Consider the following 21,064-nt stretch of genomic DNA (forward strand, 5'->3'; position numbering starts at 1 on the left):
GCTATGTGTTCACTTATGCTGGAGGGGCTATCTCTTGGATGTCCAAGGTGGATAAGTGTACGGCTCTTTCTACTACAGAGGTCGAGTATATTGTAGCCATAGAGGCTTGCAAGGAGGCTATCTAGTTAGGCCGTTTAATATTGACCTTGGTACGATAGATGCTATGCCTACACTGCATTCGGATTCTATGAGTGCCATTCAGTTGGCCAAGAATTCGGTCTTTCATGCGAAGACGAAACATGTTGAGGTGAGGTATCACTTCATTCACGAGGTTGTTGAGGATAGGTATGTTGACCTTGTCAAGATTTCGACTGAGTAGAATCTTGCAGACTTGCTCACGAAGAGCCTCACTACCGAGTGATTTGCCTTCCTCAAGAGATTGATGGGCATTGGATGAGATGACATCTTTTTCCTCATCCTATTGTACATGTGTACATGTTGTACCGTCTTTTCTTTTTTCTCTCTCACTGGGGCAGATTCGCCTTTAAGTGTGTGTAGGTGGTGGGCGCCCATCACAGTCACTTATTCTTTATTCTTTTAGTGACAGTTTGAATAAAGGAAGGCCTGGCCACACATTGTGGTTGTTGGAGTTCCCATTTCTTGTCTCTCTCTTTCTTGCTCTTGCTCTCCCGCCATAGCTCTCGCGTGTAAGCTTCGATCCTTCTCAGCTTTCATTTCAAACTTGAAGAAGAATCCCCAAATTTCTCCTCCATGGATCTTGAAGAGTTGAAGAAAGCTCCAATGTTTCCCATCTTGACCAAATCTCAGAAGTATCTTTCTATATGTAAATTCTATGAGTGAAGAGAGGTAAAAACCCTAGAAATTTATAAATTTTTACTGAGATTTCAATGGATACTCATAGCTTGCACCATTAGGGTTTGAAGAGAGCAAGAAATGGAGAAAAAGGCTTGAATAGGAGCCACATAGGTCATATACTTGAAGTAGAACATTGCCAAAGTAGGCTTGAAGTGGAGATGAAGAGAAAGAACGTTGAATGATTAGTGCAAATCTCATTGATCTTGCTAGCCTACTATATATGTCCACGCAAGACCAATACGATACCCCACTTGTGGCTCTTAATACTTAGAAGCTCTCTCTATTGTCCATTATGAAAGAGAAGTAAGATTTATGAAGGAAAATGGAGATGGATAGCTAAAGGTTCCATGGAAGACTTAGACAAGATGAAAAAAAGTTATTTCCTAAAAAGTAACCACGTTTACTCACATCAACTATGTCAAGTTAATCTCTTTTTGATGAAGTTACCCTCGAAATAGCATGAAACTTGACTATGATCTACTAAAATAGCATGGAGGCTTCCATTTTTGTCATAAGCTTCTTTAGATGTCTCTAACCATTGTCTCTTCTAGCTGTAATAGTCCTGTAAGTGACAATCCACGTCATGTACTTGTAGTACCTATTTGAACTAGGTCTTTATGGTGAAAATTGAGACTAAATATAAAGAAACAAAAGGGAGAAAATGGATCAAAGACCAATGCTCTAATACAACTTGTCATAAAGTGAATTGGGAGAGAGAAAGACATGAGAGAGAAAGATTGCTATAGAAGAGAGAAAGATTGTGGGAAGAGAGAGAAATAAGGAAGAGATGTGAGAAACACCAGAAGAAGAGAGAGAAACATAGAAAATGGAAGATGTTAGCTATGAAAGTTAGAGGAGAGAGATGAAGCAAGAAAAGACTTGTACTATCTCAAACACTGGTACAAAATGATTGGTACCTCCACCTTTTATCCATGCACCCTATGTACCCTATTTCCTATGTATTATATCAAAATTCATGTAAATCATTGGTACCTCCACCTTTTATCCTATTTTCTATTGGAAAATAGGATACATAGAGTGCACATATAAAAGATGGAGGTACCAATCATTTTGTACCAATTTTTGGTATAGTACAAGTCTTTTCTTGCTTCATCTTTCTCCTTTAACTTTCATGGTTGACATCTTCTTCCCTTTTTTATGTTTCTCTCTCTTCTTCTAGTGTTTCTCACACCTCTTCCTTCTTTCTCTCTCTTCCTATAGTCTTTCCCTCTCTTACAACATTTCTCTCTCCTAGTTCACTTCATGATAAGTGGTATCAGAGCATTGGTCTTTGATCCATTTTCTCTCTTTCTTTTCTTCATATTCAGTCTCAATTTTCATCATAAAGACCTATTTTAGACATGTACAATAGGTACATGACTGTCAAAATTACATGATGCAGCGAACATAATTTGAGAAAGAGATAGAGAGTACACAACAGATAGAAGGAGAATAAGTACAATTCTTTAGCTCCAAACAACTGATACAAAGATGGTTCTGTCCACCTGTGCGCTTCCACTGTGAAGCTTAGATGGTGATCTAGATAGAAGATAGGTGAATAGCTTAAGGCTAGCTGGAACAACTATGATTGGATGAAAGATAGATGATTGATGGTTGTGAAGGGGTTTAGATTTTATAGCTTGTGAAGGGGGGTCATGATGGATAACCTTCCATATGCACCTATGTTTGTTGACCTTCCATGTGCACATATGTTTTGTTGACCTTTCATGTGCACATGTGTTTTGTTGATCTTCCATGTGCCCATGTGTCTATTGACCTTCCATGTGCACCTCCCCTAGTTGGATAGGGAATACTCCCTTTAGTGTTGGCTAGGGCCCTAATAACTCCCTTACCCTGCAACTCGATGCAATGTGCCTCGAGTTACTACTAGCTTAACTACTCCACCTAACCCAAAGATTAGATCCACAACGGTCATCTTTTTGCCATTAGATCACATAGACCTCATTTGACATATAAGTCAGGATGACTCAACCAATACCCAGGCTCACATATGGTTTCTCCTCATAATGGGGGCCTCACAACTTTGAGCACCATGGATCATTGGTAGCACCGTATGAGGGTGGGGGATTGAGCATATCTAACACCCCCCCTCAATGTCCACTCGTAGGTGAACTATCTCCTCAGCCCAATGCCAAGTCTCTAAAGATGAACTTGAAGCAGATCCTTCGTAAGTGCTTTGGTGAAGATATATGCTCCATTCTCCTTTGTTGGACATTAGACTAGTTCCACTATCTCATCCTCAATCAAATCACCCACATAGTGATACTGGATCTCTATATATTTGGTGCACGCATGAAACACTGGATTTTTGGCAATGATGATGTAGCTCTGATTGTCACATCTCAGCATAGTTGATTCTTCATCCTGCACTCCCATATGCCATAGGATCCTTCTCAACCATACTACTTCACATGCAGCAAAACAAGCTGCCTTGTACTTTGCTTCGGTAGAAGACAATGCCATTGTTGGTTGCTTCTTACTAATCCAAGAGAAAATTCCTAGACCCAAAGAGAAATAATAACCAGAAACTGACTTCCTAGAATTATTGTCTCCTACCCAATCTGAGTCACAGTTCCCCACAAGAGAAGTTCTGGAACTATATGTGATACCATAGTTAAGAGTTTCCTTCAAGTATCTGAGCACCCGCATCCTAGCTTTCTAATGACTCTCATGAGGCTTGTTTGAGAACCTGCTCAAACACCAATAGCAAAATTGATATCTGGTCTGGTGTTACACAAGTAGATTAGAATACTGACCAATCTCCTATATCTCCCAATGTCTGCTAGTGCTGATGTATCCTCAAAGGATAACTTTGCATTCACCTCCATAGGTGTAGCTATCTCCTTGCACTTGGTCATGCCAAATGTCTTTAGGGTTTATATGATGTCATTATGTTTAGATGCTATAGGTAAGCTAGTTATAAAATCCATGTAGATTTGCTCTCAAGGTCCATTAGTATAGACCATTACATAAGCAAACTATAGGATTTTCCATGATGACATGTAATGCATTGACAAATAATGCACTTAGACATATACTTAGTAACATCGTGCTTTAAATTAGACTAATATTTTTTTAAAAAATATGTAGAAAACCTTAGTGACCCACATATGGAGATGCATGCATTTTGTTCATTATAATAGTAGCTCTATAAAGTGCAATTACACACAATTTCTTTTGGTTATATACAAATACATTCATTATAGCAATACCTCTATAAGGTGGAGTTACACATAATTTCTTTTGGTAATATACAAATTCATTTATATAAGAGTAATGATAAAAAGAAATTATGTTAATTTTTTGAACCTTTGTTCATACATTACCAAAATAATTATCAAAAGCATATACAAAAATCATTGAATCAAAATTTTGAATGTCAATATTAGAAATGTGATTCAATATTCTTTATCTAATCAAAACCGAGTCTGTGATGTATTGAAACATTGTCATGAGAGTGACTAAGTGCATCAACAATAATACTAATATACCTAGGCTAATATTGGATCATAGATTGCAGCATTATTCCTAAGTGCAGTGTTAAGATAGAAGAGATAAATGCCTTGGAGTGCAAATCAGAAAATTATATACTTGCTACTTCATCACTTGATGCTACTTAGTTAGTTAATGCTCAATCTTCTTATTTTCATGTTGACTCCTTGATTCGAGGGCTTCTTTCCATGTTATCTTGCATCGTCAATGGTTTTATACCTATCACACTTTTACCATTTCAGTCAGGCTGGGCAATGATCATGTATATACTTTTATTGGCATAGGTGAAATGAGATTGCAGTTTAGTATCGGTTCTCCATTTTTGCTTCATGATGTATGTCATGTCTTGCAGCTTTGACTAAAAGCCTTATCTCCATTGGATAGTTGGACGATGATAGGTACCATGTCTCTTTTGATGATTCTGCATTAAAGATTTCACGTGGCAACCTCATTTTTCCCAAAGATGCCAGGTTGGCAACTTGTTTCTTTATTTGGATCTAGATCTATTGATCATATTTTGGCCATGATCTTTCTCATGTATCTCTTTGGCATCATTGTCTTGGGTATATGTCCCTTAAATAAATGAAAGTACTAACTCGTTTGTAGTATTTTCCATCTCTTGACTGCTTATATTTTGACTCTTGTGATCATTGTTTATATGGTAAGTAGACTTGTAACTCACATAAAAAGTCTAGTTTTACATGCATGGCTAAGCTATTGGCTCTTGTGCATTCAAATGGTTGTGGTCCCTGTTAGTCATTAGGTGGTGCTAAGTACTTTATCACATTTATTAATGATTATTCATGTTAAGTTTGGGCCTATCCTATTAAGTAGAAGTCAGAGGTGTTAGCTATATTTCGATGCTTTCTTGCTATGGTTGAGAACTAATCTATACATAGTCTGAAATGCCTATGATTTGAAAATGGAGGTGCATATGTCTCTAAGGCATTTGAGCAATTCTATGATGAGAGGGGTATTACACATCAGTTAACCACCCTGTATACCCTACCCAAAATGGTGTTGCAAAAGTACATGAATAGGACTATTCACGAAAGAGTCTCTAGTATGCTTAGTTAGGTAGGCTTACCACAATACTTTTGGGCTGAGGCACTTACTATTGTAGTCCATTTGATTAATGGATTTTCATGCACTACTCTTGGTAGTATTTCTAGAGGTGGCATAGTCTTGTAAACCTCCCTCTTAGGCATACTCGTGTGTCTTTAGATGGTAAGCTTTCTATCATATTTCCAAAGACAAACATAATAAGCTAGATTCAAAGTCCATCAAATGCATCATTCTTGGATATGGTGATGTAGGTAGGATGGGCTATCGCCTTTGGGATCCATAGATTCAAAAGGTTATTTATTCTAGCCATGATACCCTACTCCATGAGAAAAAGATGCATATGAGACCAGAGCATGTAGTTGAGATGTGTATGGTGATCTTTCAAAAGGAGCCTTGTGTTACAGTACAACCATCCCCATTAGATAGCATGCTACAGTTGTTGATGATGTAGTGGAGTTATTGATGATGTAGTGGATCAATATTCGCTTGTTGTGTAAGATCATGATGTTGGACAGAGAGAACATGCCATTAAACCCCCACATCTAGTCTTAAGATGCTCCACTAGATCCTCACATTCTCCTCATCATTTTGATCCCTTTGTGCATCATATCGTGGTATTAGATTTTGGTGAGCCCCTTACTTATGAGGAGGCTATGCGCAAAGGTGATAGTCACTCTTGGGAGAGGTCCATGCAATCTGAGTATCATTCACTATAAATAAATCGTACATGGGATTTGGTTCCTTTGCCCAATGGAAAACATGCATTGCCATGCAAGTGGATGTACAAGTTGAAGAGTTTCCCTGATTGCCCTAAGCCAACATATAAGATGGGATTGGTTACTAAGGATTTTAAGCAAAAAAAGTGAGTTGATTGTGATGAGATATTCTCTTATGTGGTCAAGATAACTACCCTACACTTAGTATTAGTCTTGATTGTGCAGATGGATCTAGATTTGTGTCATATGGATGTGAAAACAACTTTCCTTCATGGAGACTTGCATGAGGACATTTATATGCAACAACCTAAGGGCTTTAAGGAAAAGGGTAAGGAACACCTAGCGTGTAAGTTAAAAAGGGCCTTTATGGACTTAAGAAGGCACCTAGGGAATGGTATTATAAGTTTGATGTCTTTATGCATTTACACGGTTATTCCCATAGTGATATGGATCTATATCTTTACATGAAGAAGGCTAGTGATGGTAGCCTTATCATTTTGGTACTATATGTTGATGACATGCTAATTTCTAGAAGTGCTTATGATGAGCTAGATGCTTTGAAAACTCATCTTAAGAAGAGCTTTGAGATGAAGGATATGGGGTATACCTCTTACATACTTAGTATGCACATTACACACAATCTCTCTAAGAGACTCTTTTACTTGTCACAGAAGGAGTACATTCATAAAGTCCATAAACGATTCTATATGTAGGGTGGTAGGCCTATTGGCTACTCATTACCATCTCATGTGAAGGTCAATTAGGCATATTGTTCCCAGTTAGATGATGAGAGGGCCGAGATGGTCAAGATCCATATGCATCAGCAATGGGAAGCTTGATGTATGAAATGATAGCCACTAGACCTAACATAGCATTTACAATGGGAGTCATGGCTTGTTATATGGTGACACATGGTAGGTGATATATGGGACACCACATGAAGGGTATCATGAGATACCTTAAGGACACTGTAGATATGTGCATTTGTTATGGTGCTATTTCTTGGATATCCAAGGTGCAAAAATACCCGGCCTTATCTACTTCACCGAGGTTGAGTATATTATATCCACCAGTGAGGCTTGTGAGGCCCTATGGATAGTAGGCTATCAAGTGGCAAATCTTGATATGACTATGACTCATACATTGCATTGGACTCTATGAGTGCCGTTCAGTTGACACATAATCCGATCCTTTATGCAAAGACCAAGCACATTGAGGCTCATTATCATTTCATTAGAGAGGTGGTCAAGGATAAGCAGATAGATCTTATCAAGATCTCAATTAACGAGAATCCTACATATCTAATCGATAAAAGTCTCCTAATGGAACATTATGCCTTCCTTAGAAATATGATAGGTGTAGGATAAGATGACATCTATTCCTCATCCTATTGCACTTATATGCACGCTTTGTACTTTGTCACTTTTTTCTTGTTTTCTCCATACTTAAGTACATTCGCCTTTAAGTGGAAGGTTGTTGGGGATTAAAGGCCGACTGTACCTAGTTGCCTACATTTAGTTGTGCTTACTTTCCACACATTTGTACACTACTGTAGGTGGCGACCACCCATCATTGTCACTTTATTCTTTATTCTTACTATGACAATTGAATAAGGAAAGGAACATCACACATTGTGACTATTAGAGTCCTCATGTATCATCTTGCTCTTTGTTGCTTGAACCTCCGTAGCTCTTGCTTCTGCTTGTGCTTCCACTTGTGCTCCACCTTTCAAAGATCATTAGCAATAATATCTAATGCATTACCAAATTTATCCTTTCCAACCATGTTGCAGTATAAAAAGCACATGTGCATATTCTTTACCTTTATCATCTACATGCATGTATGTATATACCATCATGAGTTGCGTCTATGAAATTCTTTAAGTGTGATGTATTATTTCCAAAAGTATCTCCCAAAAACTTGCATCTATGAAATCCTTTAAGTGTGATGTATTATTTCCAAAAGTATTTCCCAAAAACTTTTTCTTTAAATATGCTAATGTCACTTCAATGCAAGTGCTAAAAGAAGTAATATCTAGAAAATCTTCTTGGAATTTTTTATTCAACATATCCAAGTCTTCAAGCACATCCAACATCATGCACATACAAAAAAAAACCATATATACTTCTAATTTATGATACCAAGAATGTGCACCCTCTCTCCAAAATCCCAAGATAGCACAAGTTTAGTCAATCTGGACATAACACTTCCTCTGGCTAACCATCTAACATCATGGATTTGTTAAACCTCTAGCACTTTTGTATGTTCATCTCATGTAAGAGGCTTTGAAAGTCCTTGTGCCTCAAACTTGAGGCAAAAATCCATGAGTAGATTTTGTTTCCAATCTTATAAATGCATAATTGACATGGAAAATATTTTGATGCATCAAGTAGTGCAAGTGCTTCCATGTGTGCAATACAATGCATACTTACGAGATAAGGAATCACACATTTTAGCTTTGCAAAACTAAACCATCATGACATACAAGCATGGAACTATCCCTATCTATAGCAATATCAACCAAAATAGTGCAAGTCAAGGCCCGTTGATTTCAAAGCATCCATTAAAGCATCAAACCTGGTTTTTGCACAACCATCATTTACACATATCACATCTGCAAATTCTACTTTGCATATGCCTTTATCATTATTAGCAAAAGTTGTTTGGAGCTAAAGAATTTTACTTATTCTCCTCTTATCTGTTGTGTACTCTCTATCTCTTTCTTAGATTCTATTCGCTACATCGTGTAACTTTGACATGGTATCAGAGCCCAGGGGTCTCTAGGGATCGAAGAGTGTGCAAGAAGCAAAGGCTTCAACAACAAAGAGGAAATATGTCAACTTCTGGAAGCGGTTCTAGCACTTCAGGAAGTGGTGTTTGAGGTGGTGCTACTATATTGGCTATTCAAACATTCAAACACTGAGGATTCGTCCACCAACCTTCAGCGAAGGCAAGTTAGATGGTACAAACTACACCTTGTGATTGCCCATGAGACTTAAACTTACCCCTATTGGACTGTGAGTCTCTACCACAATTATTATTCTCATTACCACATGTCTGTCTCTCATTGTAAGTGCATGAAAAGTACAATTTTCATCAATATTCTTCTAGTTTAATTCTTTTGTAAGCAAAGCACCCTTTACATGCTTGAGATAAAAGCCACCTTTAGAAGGGTTTGTAGTCATAGAAATGCAGAATGTATCCCAAAACTCGAGCAATGTGACAAGTAAGAAAAGAAACTTAACATTGTCCTCAACCTTAAGGCCGTGCGAAGTAAGCTGACTAAAAAGGGAATGAAATTTATTTAAGTAAGAAGACATAGACATCCCTTTCTTCATACGAAGGTTTATGAGTTTCTTAAGCCAATACAACTGTGTTGCAAGGCTCAGCTTATCATAGAGATCACAAATCTTGTTTCATGATACATAAGCACTACCCTTAGTCTCAATAACATTGAAGTATACTTGCTATTACAATCATAAGATAATGATAGACTTACATAGCTCATCAAGCTCTTCCTAATCATCTGCATCATAAGTTCTAGCTTTATTTCTTCTAATGTTAATGGCTTGATTTGCTTCTTTTATAGCAACACCTACCAAATCTAAGTCTTCTAGTATTCTCATGTATTGCTCATTGGCATGATACATTTCCAAACTTAATAAGACTTCGATAAGTTATTCTAGTGCTTCCAATATCACTTTGTAGCATGTGAAAGAGGTTTTTCAAAGTAGAATGTAATAAGGATGATAAATATCAATGCTTGAAATGTTCTACATTGGATGCTTTGGTGCAAATATAATTGCTAGGGCCAAAACTTTGCGATGTTGACTAGGACAAGGTCCATGGACATTGGGAACTTATAAAAGTAAGAAGGATTTGTGATTTGTAGTTGTAATGAGAGTTTATATTTATTTTTCTTATTTGCAGTGCATATTTGTATGAGGTGACTCTTTTGAATGATTAAAAACTTCTATTATTTGTTACACCATGAAGATAAACAATTTTGTTACGTATTTGGAAGTAATGGTATGTTGAGAATGTACGCTCAAGAGTTGTGGGTGTGTGTGTATGTGTGCAACAACACCCCAAAGGTGCAAGGTAAGTGGATAAGTATCGAGTATGGAAAAGTTAGGATAAGAATGCAACCTAAGATGGCCACTTGTATGAATGAAAGAGCACAAGGTTATCTATTCTAGCATTGTGTGAGGTGTGGAATATTAATTATCATGGTTGAGTGTGCAATCTCATTTTGTCACCATGTCTTTCTTGGTATATTACAATCCATTGTGATTACATGCTATCTTTGACATCATCGTATGCTCTTCTATTAGATTCAATATTAGTATGATTTAGCATCCTTGCTTCATAAAATAATTCCACACTCATTTTTATTATGATTGCATATGAGAGAGGTGAAATCTTTTGACAACTATGGAGAGGCCATCAACATCAAGTGAAGGGTATAATGGAAGCTGAAAATAGAGTCACTCAACAAGTATGAGGAGTCATTGCCATCAAAGTTTTTTGTCATGGAGTCAAAGAAGATGAAGTTGACTTGAAGTCACATTGAGTCAGTAGAACATATTTTTTGGTAATTATTGCCTCAGATTTTGAATTCTCACTTCATTAAAGGATGGTGTGTATGGGATGTCTTATTCCCAATGGCTCTTGCAAGTTGGTCATGATAAATGTCTAGAGATGGGAGCTTGTCAAAGAAAGAAAAAATAGTATGAGGTAGCTATGTTGGGGCTCCAAACAAACACAGATGCCATGGAGTGCCAAGAACTCGTGGCATGTGTGGAAGCCAAGGATGAAGTTGTGATATTAACTAGGAATACGTTGAGTGTAGCCAAATCTATTTCCAAGAAAGTGGAGGAGCTCTCTAATGAGCTAGAAGTCATCAAAGCATCCTTTATTGTAGCAGACTCAACCATTGACAGAATAGATGAGCTTATGAATGAGTTCTTTGCCAGAGAAAAAGCATACTAGAAGCAATCAAGTTAGGGAGAAGATCACAAGAGAAGGAGCAACAATGCTAGCTTCTAAATCAGAAACTTATCTCAAGGAGATCATGAAGGCTACCAACAATATGAGAGGTGAAATAGAGAGCTTGAACGAGGACTTGGCATTAGGTAAGAAGTCAGTTTTGACTTCCAATGCTCAAAACTTAAGAAGTGATGCTACCATAGGAGCTAATACAAATGTGACTTTTAAAGTATGTGGCAATAGTGATTTGAGTGCGCACTTAGATTTAGAGAGGGAAAGACTTGCAAAATCTCAAGCTTTGGCTTTACTAGCAAAGGTAGTAGTAGAATTGGAAGAAACACACAAAAGCTTAGTGAAATCTATAGTAGAAGGGACTGCTTTAACAAGCATTGTGATGGCATTATGTTGGTCAAGTAGCAGATAAAGAAGAAGACTACAACAACTGAAGGCAGTTGTCATACATCATAGGCTAGGTGTTAGAGATGAGAAGATAGGTGAGGGTAGCCCTATGTTTGAGATGGAAATGGCACCAATAGCATGCTTGTTGATGCCATTCAACATCAATGTGTAGCATTGTGCACCTGTAATAACTATGGTGCTACTTCAAAAGGAATCTAAAAAGTAGAAAAAGAAAAGTGATGTAGCCATAGAGCTCAATGGCATTCACAAGCCAAATTATTTTAGCACAATGGAGGAAGATAAATCAGAAGAAGTAGTAGTATTAGAGAAGAGTAAGGAGTAGCAACCATGACTACTGTCAAAGATGAAAAAGAAGAAAAGTAAGCAACCTGAGCAAGTCTAGGAGCCCTTCGAGGTAAGCTCGAACTAGTCCTGGAAGAAAACCAAAGTTTGTAGAAGGAGAATATAGGGAATCTCGAAAAGAAGACTCAATCATGTTAGATCCGTATGGAAAAATTCAAAAGCAAATAGTCAATTGAGATAGCTTGTGTGTAACAAAAGAACAAAGAAGAAGAGAATGATGCCACATGCTTGGCAATGTTGCAGGGGTTGCGTGCAGCACAAGAATGAAGAAGAAGAAGAAGAAAATGAAGAAAAGGAAAAAAGAAGAAGGATAAGGAGATAAAATATAAAAAGAAGAAAAGTAAAAAGGATAAGGAGATAAAAATTTGATGACGACATGTAGTCCTTAAATCTAGTTGTTTTAAATTAAATTTTCTCGTAAAAGCCTTGTCCACACCCAAAAAGTGGTATATATATGTTTGCATGTGGAAAAACATTACCTTGTGTATTAAGGGTAATAGTAACCAAGCCTTAGTGCTCGGTAGAAGTTTGTACTCACCTATCACATGAGGGTTTCCCTACCCAAGCCATGTTGAGCTCAAAAATAGTTGTGTATATGCATGTAAGTCTCAACATGTGTTTGAGATGAGGTTGCATAAGAATTGGCTTATGCAAGGGTTCTCTGCCCAAGATTGAGATCTCAAAAAATTTTGATGAGTGCATGGTATGTGAGAGTGTACACATGTTAGTTACACGATTAGGTTTGTCATGCTTTTCCCAAACACTCTGGTAGTTCAAAAAGTATGGGTAGGTTTGTCTAAGCAAGTGGTTCTCAAATGAACATTGTACATTCACAATGACATGCATATGGTAGACTGGATGTGTGTAGCTATGTAAACACTCCAATATAGCATTGAGAGGGAGTGTTGAGAGGTAATGATTTTGATTATGCAATGCTACACTGGATTGGTGACGAGGAAAAACAAACACCTCACTTAAGAGGAGATTTTGAGAATGTAAGCTTGATACTTGTGGGTGTGTGTGTATATGTGTGACAACACCCCAAAGATGCAAGGTGAGTGGATAAGTATTGACTATGGAAAAGTCAAGATAAGGATGCCACCTAACATGGCCACTTATATGAGTGAAAGGAAAAATGCTATTTATTAAAGAAGCCTTGTATTGGCAATATTCATATTGATTGTGGTTCAAGTCTTGGTTTCTTCAGTGGCTTATGTGGTCACATGCTTGAAGTACATATTGGAATTTATGCTTTTGAATGTATGCACTATGGATCTTGGATGTCTGGATGTCATTCACATGCTATTTTGAGCTTTGTTTGCTCATTTGGCATTTGACTTTTGCTTCAATGGGAGCTATTTGGCTTTATTTATTGCACCACATTTGACACTTGGATGCACTACAAAGCATTTGGTTTGTGCAGTTGAGCTTGAGCTTATCATAGTGAGATTGTGAGACTCATTGTGACTTGTACATGCTCTCTTGATATTTATTGGATGTAGTTATCCTATTGTGGGTTGATTTGATCTCTTAGCTTGGACTTGTTACTTATGTCTGTCAGGGTGTTGTCAATAGTCTTTATATGCTTTTGGGTTGTGTATTGAGCTTTTACTCCATGGGTTATGCATCTAGTGGTTCTCTTCATTTACCCTTGAGACTTGCATATATGATTTCTAACACACTACAATTGTGATAGTCTTTAGTGCCAATTGTTCCTGGCTTCTTCCTTATTGGTTGCTCACAATTGGTTGTGATAGTTTTTAGTTGTGATAGTCTTTAGTGCCAATTGTTCTTGGCTTCTTCCTTCTTGGTTGCTCATAGTTGATTGTGATAGTCTTCAGTTGTGATAGTCTTCAGTGCCAATTGTTCTTGGCTTCTTCCTTTTTGGTTGCTCACATTTGGTTGTTGGCATATTAATGCAATTTATTACAATAACTTGTCATTTCCGTTTGATGCGTTCTATTTGAGGGCAGCCACCTGAACTTGACAATCTTTTGTTTATAGGTTGTTGTGGACAGCTTATTACTTTGATAATATCTTCTATCTCTTGCTTGATTTAGCAATGGTTTTGGAGCTAATTTGTACGGTATTACAATAGCATATCTTGCCCTTCCATATATTTTCTTTGTCTCATTATGGCTAGTGGTTCTCGTGACAATGCTATCTTCAATATTGAGAAACTAGATGGGACCAATTACAACTATTAGAAGACCTAGATATGGTAGGTTTTAGTGTAGAAATTGCAGGTTAGACCTCTCAAAAATGGAGGTGCCAAATCCAAAAGCATTGAAGCCAAGGATTGGGATGAATTGGATGAGCTATGTACGTGGGAAGGGACTTCTATATTTATACACTTGAATGAGTGTCACTCCATCATTAGTCATTTAGCATTGCACGAGATTGAGTTCATGGATACTTTGCATCCTTTATTTCTACTTGGTACTCTACGTAAGTCATGGGGCCCTTTTTGTACAGCTCTTTATGCTAAGGATGGAGCTAAAATTGTAGGATGTTGAGAGTACCCTTTTGACAGAAGAGGTGAACATAAAGAATGTGGATGCTTCCCGTACGTCACGTGCATTAACAGTGAGAGGTCGACATGATGGAAATAGCCATGGTAGAGGCTTTAATGGGTCTCAGTCTAGGACATGTGGATGGCCTCATAGTAAGTCCCATGGTTGTAAGTTTAGTATTACTTGTCATTATTGTAGGAAAGCAAGTCATATGCGGCCATAGTGCTATAAAATACACGAAGATAAGCGTAAGGAAAAGGGAAAGGGTAAAGTGCAATACAAGAATGATAATCATAGCATTATGCCTAGCAAGTCTAGTGTCAAGATTGAAGACATCAATGTAGTGCATCATGATGTATCTAATGATCTTATCTTGGTAGCTTCTTCTTTGGATGCTTTTCAATTGACTGATGCTTTGTTAGGATATACTCAGCGTTGGTTAATAGATTCAGGGGGGGCTTCCTTTCATGTGACCCCTCATAGAGAGTGATTTTACTCCCATCATAGTATGATTGGATCTGTTCGTTTGCATAATGACCTAGCATTGGAGATAGTTGGTATTGGTGATGTCCAATTGCATTTTGGTTCAAGCAGCAACATGTTCACTCTTCATGATATACATCGTGTATTGGCTCTCACAAAGAGCCTTATCCCTAATGGCACCTTGGATGATGCATGTTATATTGTCTTTTTTGGTGATTCCTCATGGAAGATTATATATGGGAATCTTGTTATTGCATGTAGTGCTAAGTTTAGTACCCTCTATCCTTTACTTGTATCTGGGTTAGTTGACCATGTTTTGGCTATGGCCATAACTCCATATGTATCTCTTTGGCATTGTCAGCTTGGGCGCATGTCTTTAAAATGAATGAAAATGTTAACTACTTTGCAATATCTTTTGCCCCTAGACTATAAGTGTTTTGAGTGTTGTGATCACTATTTATATGGTAGGCAGATACGTAGTACACATAATTTTTTTAGCATAAAGCACATGGGTGAGCCTTTGACTCTTGTTCATCATTAGTATGTATGTGGTCCTATGCCCTATCAGTTGCTAGGTGGTGCAAAGTACTTTGTCACATTCATTGATGATTACTCACATAATATAATATTTCCACGCAATAAAAGTTAGTTGGCTAGTTTGAAAGTTGGTTAGTCAGTTAATAAGTTAGTAAGATTATTAACTAAAGACTAACTAAGGTAAAAACTAGCTAACATTAATAACTAATAATTTTTATTTAATTTAAAATATATTTTAAAATAAACTGAGAGTCGTAATCTGATATTTTTCTCGGATTAACAAGGATCATAGCCAACCTTCACAAAAGTTACAACGTGAACGAGAACGAGACTTATGAGCCATATTAATCACTAGTATTAATGTGTATAGTTTGGATGGTCCAAAAATATTAGATTTTTGGGGGAAAAAACTAGTATATTTTAGATATTATCTTAAAATGATAGAATTGAAAGTCAGTTAAAAGAAAAGACAAGTGATGTTTTACTTAGTTTTGGAGAATTTATAAAAAGAAAAAAAATAAAGAAAAGTGACTGGCAAAATCGCACACGCCGCGATCGCAGTCTACATGCAGACAGCACTTCAAATAGAGAAAATAAGGAGTGAATTGAGAGCTTTCTAAGCAAGTGTCTTAGAGTTTTACCCTCCTTTTAGAGCCAATGCAACCATCAGATTTATGATCTGAACATCAAATCACTGAGTATTCCAAGAGCCCCTCCAGTCTTATTCTCAGCCTTATCCCCTCCTCTCTAATTCATTATAAATATGAGGCATGGGGAGGCACAAGGGAGCATAAGGAGACCACGAGAGGTTGCAAGAGAGAGGTAGAGAGAAGGATATCCCTCCAAGAGATTGTGAGAGAGAGCTTGAGAGAGCTTGAGAGAGAGAGAGAGAGAGAGAGAGAGAGAGAGAGAGAGAGAGAGAGAGAGAGAGAGAGAGAGAGAGAGAGAGAGAGAGAGAGAGAGAGAGAGAGAGAGAGAGAGAGAGAGAGAGAGAGAGAGAGAGAGAGAGAGAGAGAGAGAAGAGTTACCTCGAGAGGCTGCACAATTCCCTCTATCTCGATCCTCGACTTAGCCATCTTCTCTTACCCTTTCCCATATTGAATCTATTCTGCCTTCTTAATCTCTTGAGTCTACTTGTGGATGATGGCCTCCAAGCAAAGAATGTCACGTGTGGATGGCAATCCTATAACCAACAACGAAGCTTCGGCCGAAGGCATCACTGTCAATCCAATTGCGGTACCGGTCGTAAGTAATGTATTTTCAAATTGATAGATGCTTGTTTTGATTCTCGTATGAGATACATTAGGATCTATACTATAATGGACGAGAATAGGTCATGGGAAGGGATAGGCCTCTTCTCACATATTTCAAAGATGGAATTTGCAAAATGCATGTATCAAGGAAAGTTAATTGCACTTAGTTGCATATGACTTATTCGTTGATAGAGCAATCGGTTAAGGGTTATGAATAGCATAATTGTAAAAAGAAGCCTATTAAGAATTGTGCATACAAGTATTAAGAAAATTTTGCATAGAATCGCTCTTTGATCCCAAGGGGGAGAGCAAATATGCGATGTGATTTTTATCACATCTATTCTTATATTGTTTGGAAAAAATACAATTAGTTTTGTTGGTTGATTGAACAACACCCTAAATGTTTTCTTTCAATCAATTGATTATTGCATTGTGATTTGGATAAATGTTCCAAATGCTTGTGTTGATGGCAAAAGCATGGCAAGGGTCAGAAATGGCAAGTAGCCATGAGAAATAAAGGAATGTTTCACTGGAAGATGATATTAGGCTGATTGCCTTGGTTGTGCTTGATTCCTAAATGGATCAATGAAGGAAGGATATTTTGCGTGGGTGGATCATCTCCAAGATCGCACCGTGGATTACCCCGAGAGGGCATTGCTCGATTCATAGGCTGATGGTCAAGTTGTGAAAATGCCAACCACGGAAAGTGTGTCTCACTCCTAGGTCGCTTAGGGTCAGTGGAGCTCTAGACACCCTATTGCCGAGTTCGAAACGGAGTTGTAGACTGCCGTGAGCCCAATGTTTGTGGCATTGGAAGATCTTATTCTAGATAAAGGATGGAAATTTTGATGCATGTGATTTGGACCATGTACTTCTATTGGACAGAAGGGATACATAATTCTCCCGTATGGGCAGGAGACAAAGATTAACTTGAAGATAAGTTAAGGAACTTGTTTGTCAAAAGGATTGCTTGTTTTGTTTTTGTGTTTGTGCTGTAAATTACTGAACAAACCCTGTTCCCTAAAAGACTTAATTAATGAAGCTAATTTTAAATGTCACACATAAATGTGGTAGGATCTAATTAGAAAACTAAAGCTATCAAGGGAAGCGGGTGAACGGAATCCCCAATGGGTCCGTCCTACGGCTGGGTGGTTCCAGAGAATTGGAAGACTTCTCACAAGGTTTTATCGATGATGACTTTAGGTATTGTTAAGTTAGAACCCTATTCATGCCATTTTAGGGGATCGGAATGGACTATGCCCTATGGGCAGAGAGGTTGAGCGGCGCATCCCTCTCGTTTCCCATTCTCTTTGAACCAAGTGCGGTATAGATTTGCTTCGGATTGGATATCTTTGTGTAAAGCAGGATGTCTAAAACCCGACGCTAGGATGCTATCAGGAGACTTTGTCTACTAGGAACCCAAATTTCAGGTTGATCCTAGTGGGTTTGACCATGGACGTTCCGTTGCAAGGCGGACTCGAGTAACCCTAGGGGACAAACCTTGAAACATTCCATGGAAGTGCCGGGCGGCGACGCCTAGAATCGTTTCTCGATGGACCGCTAAAACGTGCTTGGACAGCCGATAGGAGGGCACATTACAGTTGGTATCAAAGCAAAACTTCATGATGATACGTGATTGATTAATGTTTGGTTCATAGACATATCCTAAATAGAAATAACTTGAGTGGTATGGCTTGATTGCTAGGCACCTTCTGCATCCACGAATGCTGACATGCAAGAGAAGAAATTCCTTCTCAAGCAAATTAAGGCACTCGAGTTTGATGGAGAAGGGTTAGATGTTGCAATGGAGGCGGAGATATGGATTGAGTCGATGGATGACTATTTCTTTGCTTCAGGAACTACTGCTACCAATCAAGCAATGATTGGCAAACTGAAGTTAGTTGGCCAAGCTCGATTATGGTGGAAGCGATGGTGCTAAGATCAAGGTATTTCTACAGCCACTGTCACTTGGGCTCAGCTAAAAGATGCTGTACACGGACGATACCTTCCACCAACCTACCAGAATTTAAAGATGAATGAGTTCTTGAAGCTCAAGCAGCTGGAATTAACCCTGGAAGCTTACTACTCAAAGTTTGTAACCCTACTAAAATATGTGCCACCTATGGATATTGCACAGCAAGTATCCAAGTTTTGCCATGGCCTGAACACTTCTCTGAACCACAGTCTTGAAGAAATGCGTCCAACAGACTTGCAAGATGCATTACTTCGAGTGAATCCAATCGTCCAAGAACTTAAATTGGGAAATTGTAGCAAAGATGACTCCCGAGATCAGGATAAGAGATACCATACGTGCAGAGAGATAGGGCACATTCGTAGGAGATGTCCCTACCGTCAATGCTTCCATTGTAATGAGCTAGGACACATCCAAGCAGACTATCCTGATCTAAGTCCAAAAGACATTGAGCCTCCAAGAAAACGAAGCTACACACGTGCAGTCTAAGGATATATAGAGGAATCAAATGAAGGCGAAGACCTAGAACCTACAATACCTCCTCAGGATGACTAAAAATCCTAGAAGCTTAATAGGTATGTAACACAATTGAGAATAAATCCTACTCTTGTACCTATGGTTAATTGGAATAATATGAGTGCACTACTTGAAACATTAAGAGTAGCATAGCGGATGCATGGTGGGTCTTAACCCACACGCCCCAAGCCCCATTAATGCTTGTCTTCCCCAGTTTCTCTCGAGATGAGGACATCTCGGTTTCTCTAAGGGGAGGAGAATGTAATATTTCCATGCAATAAAAGTTAGTTGGCTAGTTTGAAAGTTGGTTAGTCAGTTAATAAGTTAGTAAGATTACTAACTAAAGACTAACTAAAGTAAAAACTAACTAATATTAATAAATAATATTTTTTATTTAATTAAAAAAATTTTAAAATAAACCAAGAGTCATAATCCAACATTTTTCTCGGATTGACAAGGACCGTAGCCACCCTTTACAGAAGTTACAACGTGAATGAGACTTATGAGCCATATTAATCACTAGTATTAATGTGTATAGTTTGGATGGTCCAAAAATATTAGATTTTTGGGAAAAAAAACTAGTATATTTTAGATATTATCCTAAAAAGATAGAGCTGAAAGTCATTTAAAAGAAAAGACAAGTGATGTTTTAGTTAGTTTTGGAGAATTTATAAAAAGAAAAAAATAAAGAAAAGTGATTGGCAAAATCGTATACGCCGCGATCGCAGTCTACAAGAAGACAATACTTTGAATAGAGAAAATAAGAAGGAGTGAACTGAGAGCTTTCTAAGCAAGTGTCTTGGAGTTTTGCCTCCCTTTTGGAGCCAATGCAACCATTGGATTTATGATCTGAGCATCGGATCATTGAGTCTTCCAAGAGCCCCTCCACTCTTGTTCTCAGCCTTATCCCCTCCCCTCTAAATCATTATAAATATGAGGTATGGGGGGGCACAAGGGAGCATAAGGAGACCTCGAGAGGTTGTGAGAGAGAGGTAGAGAGAAGGACACCCCTCCAAGAGAGAGAGAGAGAGAGAGAGAGAGAGAGAGAGAGAGAGAGAGAGAGAGAGAGAGAGAGAGAGAGAGAGAGAGAGAAGAGTTACCTCGAGAGGCTACACAATTCCCTCTATCTCGATCCTTGACTTATTTATCTTCTCTTACCCTCTTCCATATCGAATCTATTTTACCTTCTTAATCTCTTGAGTCTACTTGCGGACAGTGGTCTCCAAGTGAAGAATGTCGCATGTGGATGTCAATCCTACAACTAGCAACGAAGCTTCGGCCGAAGGGATCACTGTCAATCCAACTGTGGTACCGGTCGTAAGTAATGTATTTTCAAATTGATAGATGCTTGTTTTGATTCTCATATGAGATACATTAGGCTCCATACTATGATGGATGAGAATAGGTCATGGGAAGGGATAGGCCTCTTCTCACATATTTGAAAGATGGAATAGGCCATGGGAAGGGATAGGCCTCTTCTCACATATTTGAAAGATGGAATTTACAAAATGCATGTATCAAGGGAAGTTAATTGCACTTAGTTGCGTAAGGCTTATTCGTTGATAGAGCAATCGGTCAGGGGTTATGAATAGCATAATGGTAAAAAGAACGACATTAAGAATTGTGCGTACAAGTATTAAGAAAATTTTGCATAGAATCGCTCTTTGATCCCAAGGGGGAGAGCAAATATGCGATGGTTTTATTATTGCGTCTATTCTTGTATTGTTTGGGAAAAATACAATTAGTTTTGTTGGTTGATTGAACAACACCCTAAATGTTTTCTTTCAATCAATTGATTGTTGCATTGTGATTTGGATAGATGTTCCAAGTGCTTGTGTTGATGGCAAAAGCATGGCAAAGGTCAGAAATGGCAAGTAGCCATGGAAAATAAAGGAATGTTTCACTGGAAGATGATATTAGGATGATTGC

The sequence above is a fragment of the Lygodium microphyllum genome, chromosome 1, assembly GCF_053477565.2.
Source record: "Lygodium microphyllum isolate KBCC chromosome 1, Lygodium_microphyllum_v1.1.10, whole genome shotgun sequence".
NCBI lineage: Eukaryota > Viridiplantae > Streptophyta > Polypodiopsida > Schizaeales > Lygodiaceae > Lygodium > Lygodium microphyllum.